This window comes from Scylla paramamosain, chromosome 40 (genome assembly GCF_035594125.1).
Source record: "Scylla paramamosain isolate STU-SP2022 chromosome 40, ASM3559412v1, whole genome shotgun sequence".
NCBI classification, from domain to species: Eukaryota; Metazoa; Arthropoda; class Malacostraca; order Decapoda; family Portunidae; genus Scylla; species Scylla paramamosain.
Window position 1 is genome coordinate 1,640,001 of NC_087190.1, and position 10,000 is coordinate 1,650,000.

At 40.0% G+C, this 10,000-nt stretch overlaps 1 protein-coding gene across 3 annotated transcripts in view; it reads left to right on the forward strand.

The window, feature by feature from the left end:
* LOC135092689 (putative neural-cadherin 2) overlaps nucleotides 1-10,000 on the forward strand; it is a 155,081-nt gene that overhangs the window by 128,142 nt on the left and 16,939 nt on the right. The window lies entirely within an intron of this gene.

Here is a 10,000-nt window from a genome sequence, read left to right on the forward strand (position 1 = left end):
CATTGAAAACTAGTTTGAAAAGAAGAGAGAGAGAGAGAGAGAGAGAGAGAGAGAGAGAGAGAGAGAGAGAGAGAGAGAGAGAGAGAGAGAGAGAGAGAGAGAGAGAGAGAGAGGAATATTTTTATGTATATTTCAAATGACAATAGAAATTCTCCGGAAAAAAAGAAATAAAGAATAAAAATATTAGAAATTGGTTTAAAATAAAGAAGGAAAGCCAAACTTTATATTACAAAAATTAATTAGAGAGAGAGAGAGAGAGAGAGAGAGAGAGAGAGAGAGAGAGAGAGAGAGAGAGAGAGAGAGAGAGAGAGAGAGAGAGAGAGAAAACGAGGAATTTCAAACCGTGTGGAGAAAAATATTTAGTTATTTGAAATTAAACAAAAACCGTGTCATTTAAAAAAAAAAAAGACAATTCCAAAAGAGAAAAAAGAAAACGGAAAAAAGAAAACGAGCAATAAAGAAAATGTAGAAACTGGCGCATAATATAAAAAAAGTGAAAGTAATCTTGGTATTCTGAAAAGCAATAGAGTCCTTCACTCTCTCTCACCACCAAGGATAATAAAAGAAAACGAAAAAATGAAAAGAAAAAGAGCAAAGAAAGAAAGAAACGAAGGATTAAAAAAAGAAAAAGGAAGAGTAAAAGAACTGAGAGAGGACACCTGAAAATCACCACATAAAGAAAGAAGAAGAAGAAAAAGAAGACCAAGAAGAGGAAGAGAGAAAAAAAAAGACGAAGCAGAAGAAGAAACAAAACGAAAATCAATTACTTTCCCGTCCAAACCTCAAAAAATAAATAAAAATAAAAAAAAACGAAAAAAGTTAACAAAGAAGCAAACACAAACGAAAACAAAAGAAACACGAAACAAGTGACACATTTAAACTTCCCACCAAACGAGTAGTGTGTGTGAGTTGAAGGCGGAGGCGGCAGGTCACCTTGGTAGACCCCGCGGCGCCCCAGGTGTTGCCGGTGACCCACGGTGACCCAGAGGTGACCCACGGTGGAGGACTGACTGAAATATTTTACCGCACATCAAGAGAGAGAGAGAGAGAGAGAGAGAGAGAGAGAGAGAGAGAGAGAAGGATTGAGGGATCTTAACCTGACATTGAATTCTCTTTATCCTTTATCCTCCTCCTCCTCCTCCTCCTCCTCCTCCTCCTCCTCCTCCTCCGTTTTTCTTCTTCTTCCTCCTCTGACGGCCTCCTCCCTCTCAATTCATATCCGTCCTTCTCCTCTTCCCCTTCCTCCTCGTATTCCTCTTACGGGTTTCATTTCTCCTCCTCCTCCTCCTCCTCCTCCTCCTCCTGCTACTCACCACTAAATCACCACCACCACCACCACCATCACCACTATGGACCCCGCCAAGCTTCTTCAGATCATCACTAACAGCACGTGGATGGGTGAGCGCAGTGTGTGTGGTGATGCTTCTTGTTCTTGTGTCATCACCACCTTTTTCACCACCTTTTTTTTTTCATTTATCACTTTTTTTCATAATTTTGTTGTTGTTGTTGTTGTTGTTGCTGTTGTTGTTGCTGTTGTTGTTGTTGTTGTTTGAATCTTTACATTTCTTTCTCACTCACTCGCTCCTTGTCTCTCTCTCTCTCTCTCTCTCTCTCTCTCTCTCTCTCTCTCTCTCTCTCTCTCTCTCTCTCTCTCAATGCATCTCCTGGTGACTACTTTTTCTTCCTTCCTTCCTTCCTTCCTTCCTTCCTTCCTTCCTTCTTTCTTCTCTTCCCCTCCCTCTGTTATTCTTTTTTTCAGTCCTTCCTTCTTTCATTCCTTCCTTCTTTTCTTCCTTTCTTCTTCCTTCTCCTCTTCCTCTCCTTCTTTCCTTCCTTTTTCTTCTCTCCTTCAGTCCTTCCTTTCTTCCGTCTTTGCTTACTTACTCACCTTCTTCTCTCCCCTTCTCTCCTTTCTTCCTTTCCTTCCTCCTCACCTCCTTGTCAATATTTTGTTCCATTTCCTCTCTTCTCTCCCTCCTCTCTCTTTTCTCTATCTCTTCGCTTCTCGATATATTTCTCTTTTCTATTTTCCCTGTTCCCTTTTTTAGCCTCGTTTATTTATCTATTTATTTGCTTATTTGTTTCCGTATTTGGTTTGTTTAGTTCTTTCTTTTGTATGTGTTTTTTTTCTTTCTCTTCTTTTTTCTTTCCTTCTTTCATTTTTCCTCCCTTCTTTCGCTTCTTTCTTTTTCTTAATTTTTCTTTTTTTCTGTCTGTCTGTCTGTCTGTTTGTCTGTCCGTCCGTCCGTCCGCCCGTTGTCTGTTTTTTGACTCTCTCTCTCTCTCTCTCTCTCTCTCTCTCTCTCTCTCTCTCTCTCTCTCTCTCTCTCTCTCTCTCTCTCTCTCTCTCTCTCTCTCTCTCAATAAACCTCCACTCACAACACTTAATCACATTTACAACATACACCGGTCCTCGTACACACACACACACACACACACACACACACACACACACACACACACACACACACACACACACACACACACACACACACACCTGTACGTACACACCTTTAACTACACGCCGGTCAATCACACACCTTACCTGAACTCCACACACACACACACACACACACACACACACACACACACACACACAGAGAGAGAGAGAGAGAGAGAGAGAGAGAGAGAGAGAGAGAGAGAGAGAGAGAGAGAGAGAGAGAGAGAGAGAGAGAGAGAGAGAGAAAGAGAAAGCACAGACACACACACACACACACACACACACACACACACACACACACACACACACACACACACACACACACACACACAGACACACACACACACACACACCTTGCCAAAACACACCTTCCCTTAAACACACCTGCATTATTTCACAGGTACAGGCGGGATAGTAAGTTGCTATGAAGGCATAAACTCTGGAATATTACATCTACCTGGGGCGCCCTACCTGTCGTTAATTGCATCACGGCCCTCTCACCTGTTCCGTTATTTAGACAGGTGCATACGCTATTGGGTAAAGGAAGCGGAATAACACCGTGCTGTGAAATTTGCTCCTGTTCCCGTGATCAGTTAATTGAATCTGCTTAAAATTGTGAGAGAGAGCGAGAGAGAGAGAGAGAGAGAGAGAGAGAGAGAGAGAGAGAGAGAGAGAATGAGGCAGAAAAGAAAGGTAGAAGAGTGGCCCCTAGAGAGAGAGAGAGAGAGAGAGAGAGAGAGAGAGAGAGAGATACACAATAGACAAATATACAGCAGAGAGGTAAATAGACAGACATGCAGACAGACAGACATACAGACATACACACAAACAGACAGACAGACAGACAGACAAACACTCGTACACAGAGACAAAAAAGAAAGACCAAAATAAGAAAAAAATTAAAGAAAACGGAAAAGGAGAGAGAGAGAGAGAGAGAGAGAGAGAGAGAGAGAGAGAGAGAGAGAGAGAGAGAGAGAGAGAGAGAGAGAGAGAGAGAGACGCTCTGCTCCCTTCGGATTCACGGCTGATTGTGAAATGATTGCAGTAAATTTTAAATAAGTGACGACGCCAGCCATTGCAATTAGTGATGGGTTATTGGGGCTCAGAAAGAGAGAGAGAGAGAGAGAGAGAGAGAGAGAGAGAGAGAGAGAGAGAGAGAGAGAGAGAGAGATAGACAAACAGAACACAAATAACAGAAAAAAAGATAACAGACTGAACAGAGATATACAGAGGACAAAATACAGATAACATACATACATACATACATACATACAGACAGGCAGGCAGAAAGACAAACATACAGACAGACAAAGACAGACAGATGGATAGAGATAAAAGACAGAGAAAGAAAGATATACATACAGACAGACAGGTAGAAAATGTACAAACCGAGAGAGACAGATAGACAGGTGGAACAAGAGCAAAAAGCAGAACAAAAAAGCATAGAAAATTAAAGAAGCTACAGGCATACACGTGACAGACAGACAGACAGACAGACAGACAGACAGACAGACAGAAAAAGAAATGTATCCTGAGAAATAGACAGATATAGAGTAACAAACAGATAGCCAGACAAATAAAAGAGACAGAACAGACAGGCGGACTTAAACTGAAAAAAACTGACAGAGATGGGCAGATAGACAGACTGACAGACAGACAGACAGTCAAATTGACAGCAGACTAGGCAGAAACAGATAGATATAGACAGACAAACATATAGATAGACAGAAAAACACCCGCCCAGCCACCCACCCACCACAGACAGACAGGCAGTTAAATTGACAGCAGATTAGACAGAAACAGACAGATATAGACAGACAAACACACACACACACACACACACACACGATAAACAGGTGTAGCTATAATAAAATAAGATTGCCGCGCCTCAGAATTGGTACTGCATTGCTCAAATCAAATATCGTGACAATGAAATGCACGCCTTCTCTAAACGCGCAGACCCATCGCTTGAATTCTCTATCATATATTGGTACTTTGGCGCGCAACCCGTCTTGTTGTTGTTGTTGTTGTTGTTGTTGTTGTTGTTGTTGTTGTTGTTGTTGTTGTTGTTCTTCCTGCTGTTCTTGTTGTTGTTATTGTTGTTGTTGTTGTTGTTGTTGTTGTTGTTGTTGTTGTTGTTGTTGTTGTTGTTGTTGTTCTTCTTCTTCTTCTTCTTCTTCCTGCTTTTCTTGTTGTTCTTGTTTTTGTTCTCAGTAATGTTCTTCTTTTAATCTTGTTCTTGTTCTTGTTCTTCCTGTTGTTCTTTTTCTTTTTTATCTTGTCCTTGTTCTTGATCTTCTTGTTCTTCTTGTTCTTGTTCATGATCTTGTCCTTGATCTTCTTCTTGTTCTTGTTCTTCTTGTTCTTCTTGTTCTTGTTTTCCTCATCTTCCGCTTCTTCTTTCTCTTCTCCTCCTCCTCCTCCTCCTCCTCCTCCTCCTCCTCCTCCATTTCTCTTCTCTTCACTTTTATCCCATTTGGACACCTACCAGTGCACGTTTTCTTTAATATAATGAAATACTCTTTAACTCTCTCTCTCTCTCTCTCTCTCTCTCTCTCTCTCTCTCTCTCTCTCTCTCTCTCTCTCTCTCTCTCTCTCTCTCTCAAAGTTTTTTCTCTTTTTTCTCTTCTATTTCGTTTTCTTTTTCTCTTTCTCTTTTTTTTATTTCATTCTTTTCTTTCACTTCCCTTCTCCCTCCTCCTTTTTTCCTCATCTTCTTTCCTCATTCTCTTCCTCTTCCTCTTTCCTTTTTGCTTCTATCTCATTCTCTTCTTTATTTTCTCTTCTGTCTCCTCCTTTCTTCCTCTTCTTTTCCATCTCCTCCTCTCCTTTTTCTCCTAACCCTCTTCTTTTTCTCTCCTCCTCCTCCTCCTCCTCCTCCTCCAATTTCTCTTCTCTTTTCTTTTAATTTTTCCCTCATTTATCTTGATTTTTCGTCCTAATTTACGTTTTCCATTAGTTTCTTCCTTTCTTCCTCCTTCCCTGCCTTTTCTCTCCTTCTTCCTTTCCTTCGTCTTCCTTCTCTCATCTCCCCTCCTTTCTTCTCTTCCCTTTCCTCCGTTATTTTCTCTTCTTTTCTCTTCTTTTCTCTTCTTTTCTTTTTCCTCTCGTCTCGTGTCTTCTCATTTCTTCTCCTATCCTCTCCTCTCCGTTTCTCTCCTCTTCTGTTCTGTTTTTTTTTCCTCTCTTCTTTCTTCTCGTCTCCTCTTCTCTTCTTCTTCTCTTCTCTTCTCTTCTCCTCTCTTCTCTTCTCTTCTCTTCTCTTCTCTCCTATTTCCTTCCTTCCCCTACCTTTCACTACATTGATATATTTTTCATTCACTGAACTACAAAGAACCATTGAGAGAGAGAGAGAGAGAGAGAGAGAGAGAGAGAGAGAGAGAGAGAGAGAGAGAGAGAGAGAGAGAGAGAGAGAGAGAGAGGAAAAGGAAAAGATAAATGGAGTAATGGATGGAGGTCGAGAAAGGATATTGGAGAGAGAGAGAGAGAGAGAGAGAGAGAGAGAGAGAGAGAGAGAGAGAGAGAGAGAGAGAGAGAGAGAGAGAGAGAGAGAGAGAGAATCAATAAAACTGCTTGCGTTTCTTATTAATAGGTTTTTAAGTACACTCTCAAGGGGGGAGAGAGAGAGAGAGAGAGAGAGAGAGAGAGAGAGAGAGAGAGAGAGAGAGAGAGAGAGAGAGAGAGAAAATTAGCTTTCATCTTGCAATAACGGCTTTTTGAACACCCAATTAGAGAGGGGAGAGAGAGAGAGAGAGAGAGAGAGAGAGAGAGAGAGAGAGAGAGAGAGAGAGAGAGAGAGAGAGAGAGAGAGAGAGATGATATGCGTGTTTATCTTAAGGGTGAAACTTCCAAACTATATGTAAAGAGGATGGAACTAATGAACAAGATAATGCAAAGAGAAACACTTGATGAATGAGTGTGAGAAGGAAGAGGAAGAGAGAACGAAGAAAGGAAAGGAGGAAGAGGAGGAAGAGAAAGTGTGAAACCGAAGGAGAGTGAGAAAATGTAAGAAATAAAGTAGGAGGATTAAGAAACGAATATGTAAATGAAAAAAGAAGAGAAGGAGGAGGAGGAGAAGGAGGAAATGGAGGAGGAGGAAGAGGAGGTGGTGAAGGAGAGATAGACAGGAAGTAGGAAATGAAAGAATGTGAAGGAGGAATGAAAAGAAAAGAAAAAGAAGAGGAAAGTTTGGAAGAGGAAGAAGAAGAAGAGAAAGAGGATGGTCAGAGAGAGAGAGAGAGAGAGAGAGAGAGAGAGAGAGAGAGAGAGAGAGAGAGAGAGAGAGAGAGAGAGAGAGAGAACAAAGAGACATTGATCAACCTTTTTGTAATGTTCGCAAAACGTATAATCGTGTGTTATGTTTTCTCTATGTTCTGTTTCTTTCTATTTATTTTTTCTTTCTTATTCTTTTTTTTTTTTTCTTTCAGCTGACGTGGGAAGCTTCTGTCATCACTCTTTGGATTTATTGATTGTTGTTGTCGAATAGTTTTATAGTGGTAATTTTTTTTCTGAACTACTACTACTACTACTACTACTACTACTTCTACTGATGCTGCTGCTGCCACTACTACTACTACTACTACTACTACTGAATTTACTGCTAGTACTGCTCTCCCATGCGCTATCATCGTATTATTATTACTATTATTATTATTATTATTATTATTATTATTATTATTATTATTATTATTATTATTATCATTATTATTATTATTGTTATTATTATTATTATTATTATTATTGTTGTTGTTGTTGTTGTTGTTGTTTTAGTAGTAGAAGTAGTAATAGTAGTAGTAGTAGTAGTAGTAGTAGTAGTAGTAGTAGTAGTAGTAGTAGAGGTAGTAGTAGTAAGAGTAGTAGTAGTAGTAGTAGTAGTAGTAGGGAAAAACAGAGACTATGAGACAAACAAACAAACAAATCCACGAGTATCAGAAAATATAATAACAACAACAACAACAACACTACTACTACTACTACTACTACTACTACTACTACTACTACTACTACTACTACTACTACTACTACTATTACTACTACTACTACTACTACTACTACTACTAGTACTATTATTATTACTACTACTACTACTACTACTACTACTACTAATAATAATAATAATAATAATAATAATAATAATAATAATAATAATAATAATAATAGTAATAATAATAATAATAATTAATCAGTATTATTATAACTACAATCACAGCAATAGTAACAATTCTAATATTAATATCAGGAAATGCATCATACAAAATAAACAGATTAACATGAATCACCCGCGTGTGTGTGTGTGCGTGTGTATGTGTGTGCGGGAACAATAGGTTCGCGAGGGGCAATTAGTGGACAGGTGTTACATGCAGTTTGTTGAGTAATGAGTTCCATGCAGGTGTTGTAATCTGCTAATGAGACAGTAGTGCAGGTGTGATGAATGGCCGGGTGGTGGTGGTGGTGGTGGTGGTGATGCTGTTGTGGTGATCCTACTACTACTACTACTGTAACTACGCAAACAACAACAACAAAAACAACAACAACTCCTCACCACCACCATCACTACTTCAACAACAACAACAACAACAACAACAGCAACAAGCCACACTCTCACATCAACATTACGCACAACTCCACCTTAATAAAAAAAAAAATCACATCCAATTTTAATCTAAGAAGTATTTGCAATTAAGTTATGAAGGTTCGTGAGGGAGGGCGCTTTATGACCCCTGTGGTGGCGGCGCCTTGAATGTAATCAGTCAACCAATCAGTCAATCAATCAATCAGTCATCACAATCTGTTCTGAACGCTGATTGGTTTCCCCTTAGCCAATCACTCTAATTTTCCTTCATATTCTTTGGAAGGAGGGAAAGGTGATGTTTGAGAGAGAGAGAGAGAGAGAGAGAGAGAGAGAGAGAGAGAGAGAGAGAGAGAGAGAGAGAGAGAGAGAGAGGGGGAGGAAGATGATTAATAGGCGAGTTAATTAATTTCCTACCTGAGATGCCTTGTCTTTAAAGAGTAATTAACCTAACACCTTTCCTTCCTGACTGAGAAGAGGCTGATGAAAAAAGTATTGACACACACACACACACACACACACACACACACACACAGAGAGAGAGAGAGAGAGAGAGAGAGAGAGAGAGAGAGAGAGAGAGAGAGAGAGAGAGAGAGAGAGAGAGAGAGAGAGAGAGAGAGAGAGAGAGAAAAAGCATCACTAGTAGGATATAAAAATACAAAATAACTTTCACTTCTGTCCACCTCCCTCATGCAAGAGTCAACCAGTATTCACAATCTTTCACCACTATTCTGTCCATTTCCCTAATGCAAGAATTAACCAGTATTCACAATCTTTTCACCACTATTCTGCCCACCTCCCTCAGGCAAGAGTTAACCAGTGTTCACAATCTTTCATCACTTTCACTGGTAAACTCTGGAACTCCCTGCCTGTTTCTTCTGTATTTCCTCCTTCCTATGACTTAAACTCTTGAACTCTTTTACAAGGGGGGCTTCAAGACACTTATCCTCCAACTTTCGATAATCCTTTTCACCCTTTTTCTATATGGACTGGCACCTCAGTGGACATTCCTTTTTGTATATAAAGTTTGTTGGCCTTAACCAGTACTCCTACATAAAAAGACAGGTATTTAGACGTCTGTTCACACCTGCCTACACCTCCCTTGTCTTTTATATAGGAGGGGCACCAGGCAAGGGTAACAAACTTTAAGAAAATAAAAGACCCAATGAGGTGCTGGTTCCCAAACAGTCAAAAGCAGTCATCAAAAAAGACAGTTAATTAGACATTTGTTCACACCTGCCTACACCTTCCTTGTCTTTTATATAGGAGGGGCACCGGGCAAGGGTAACAAAACTACAAGGAAATGAAAGGCCCAATGAGGTGCTGGTCCCCAAACAGTCAAAACCAGTTATTTAATTAAAGGATAAATGTCTTGAAAACTGTAGCAGCTTCGCACACCAAATATCTTATCACCAACGAGTCCTGAAGTCAAAGGGAGCCTCATAACGTATCCTATGCACATCCTAGTCACATCCTATGCCCTGAAATCAACAGCAACTCTCGCCCACTTCCCGCTGCGAGGGAACTAAAGAGAACAAGCGGCGCCATTTAAGTTTCAAGGGAAGTTAGAATGGAAATGCAGAAATGGGAAAGATCGGGAAACAGCCATTGTGTGTGTGTGTGTGTGTGTGTGTGTGTGTGTGTGTGTGTGTGTGTGTGTGTTAAGTTCAAGGTCACTTACTTGCGACTTGAAAACAAAACAATAAAGGGGAAAAAAGTTGTTTGAATAAAGTGCGGTAATTAATGTTAGGTTGTTAAGTGAAAGTTTATTTATGAGAGAGAGAGAGAGAGAGAGAGAGAGAGAGAGAGAGAGAGAGAGAGAGAGAGAGAGAGAGAGAGAGAGAGAGAGAGCCTTATCTGAATATAACTCAATGTCAAACAAGTGAAAATGTGTATCTTATAATTGCCTGCTGATGGTTTTAGTAGTAGTAGTAGTAGTAGTAGTAGTAGTAGTAGTAGTAGTAGTAGTAGTAGTAGTATAGTATGGTTGG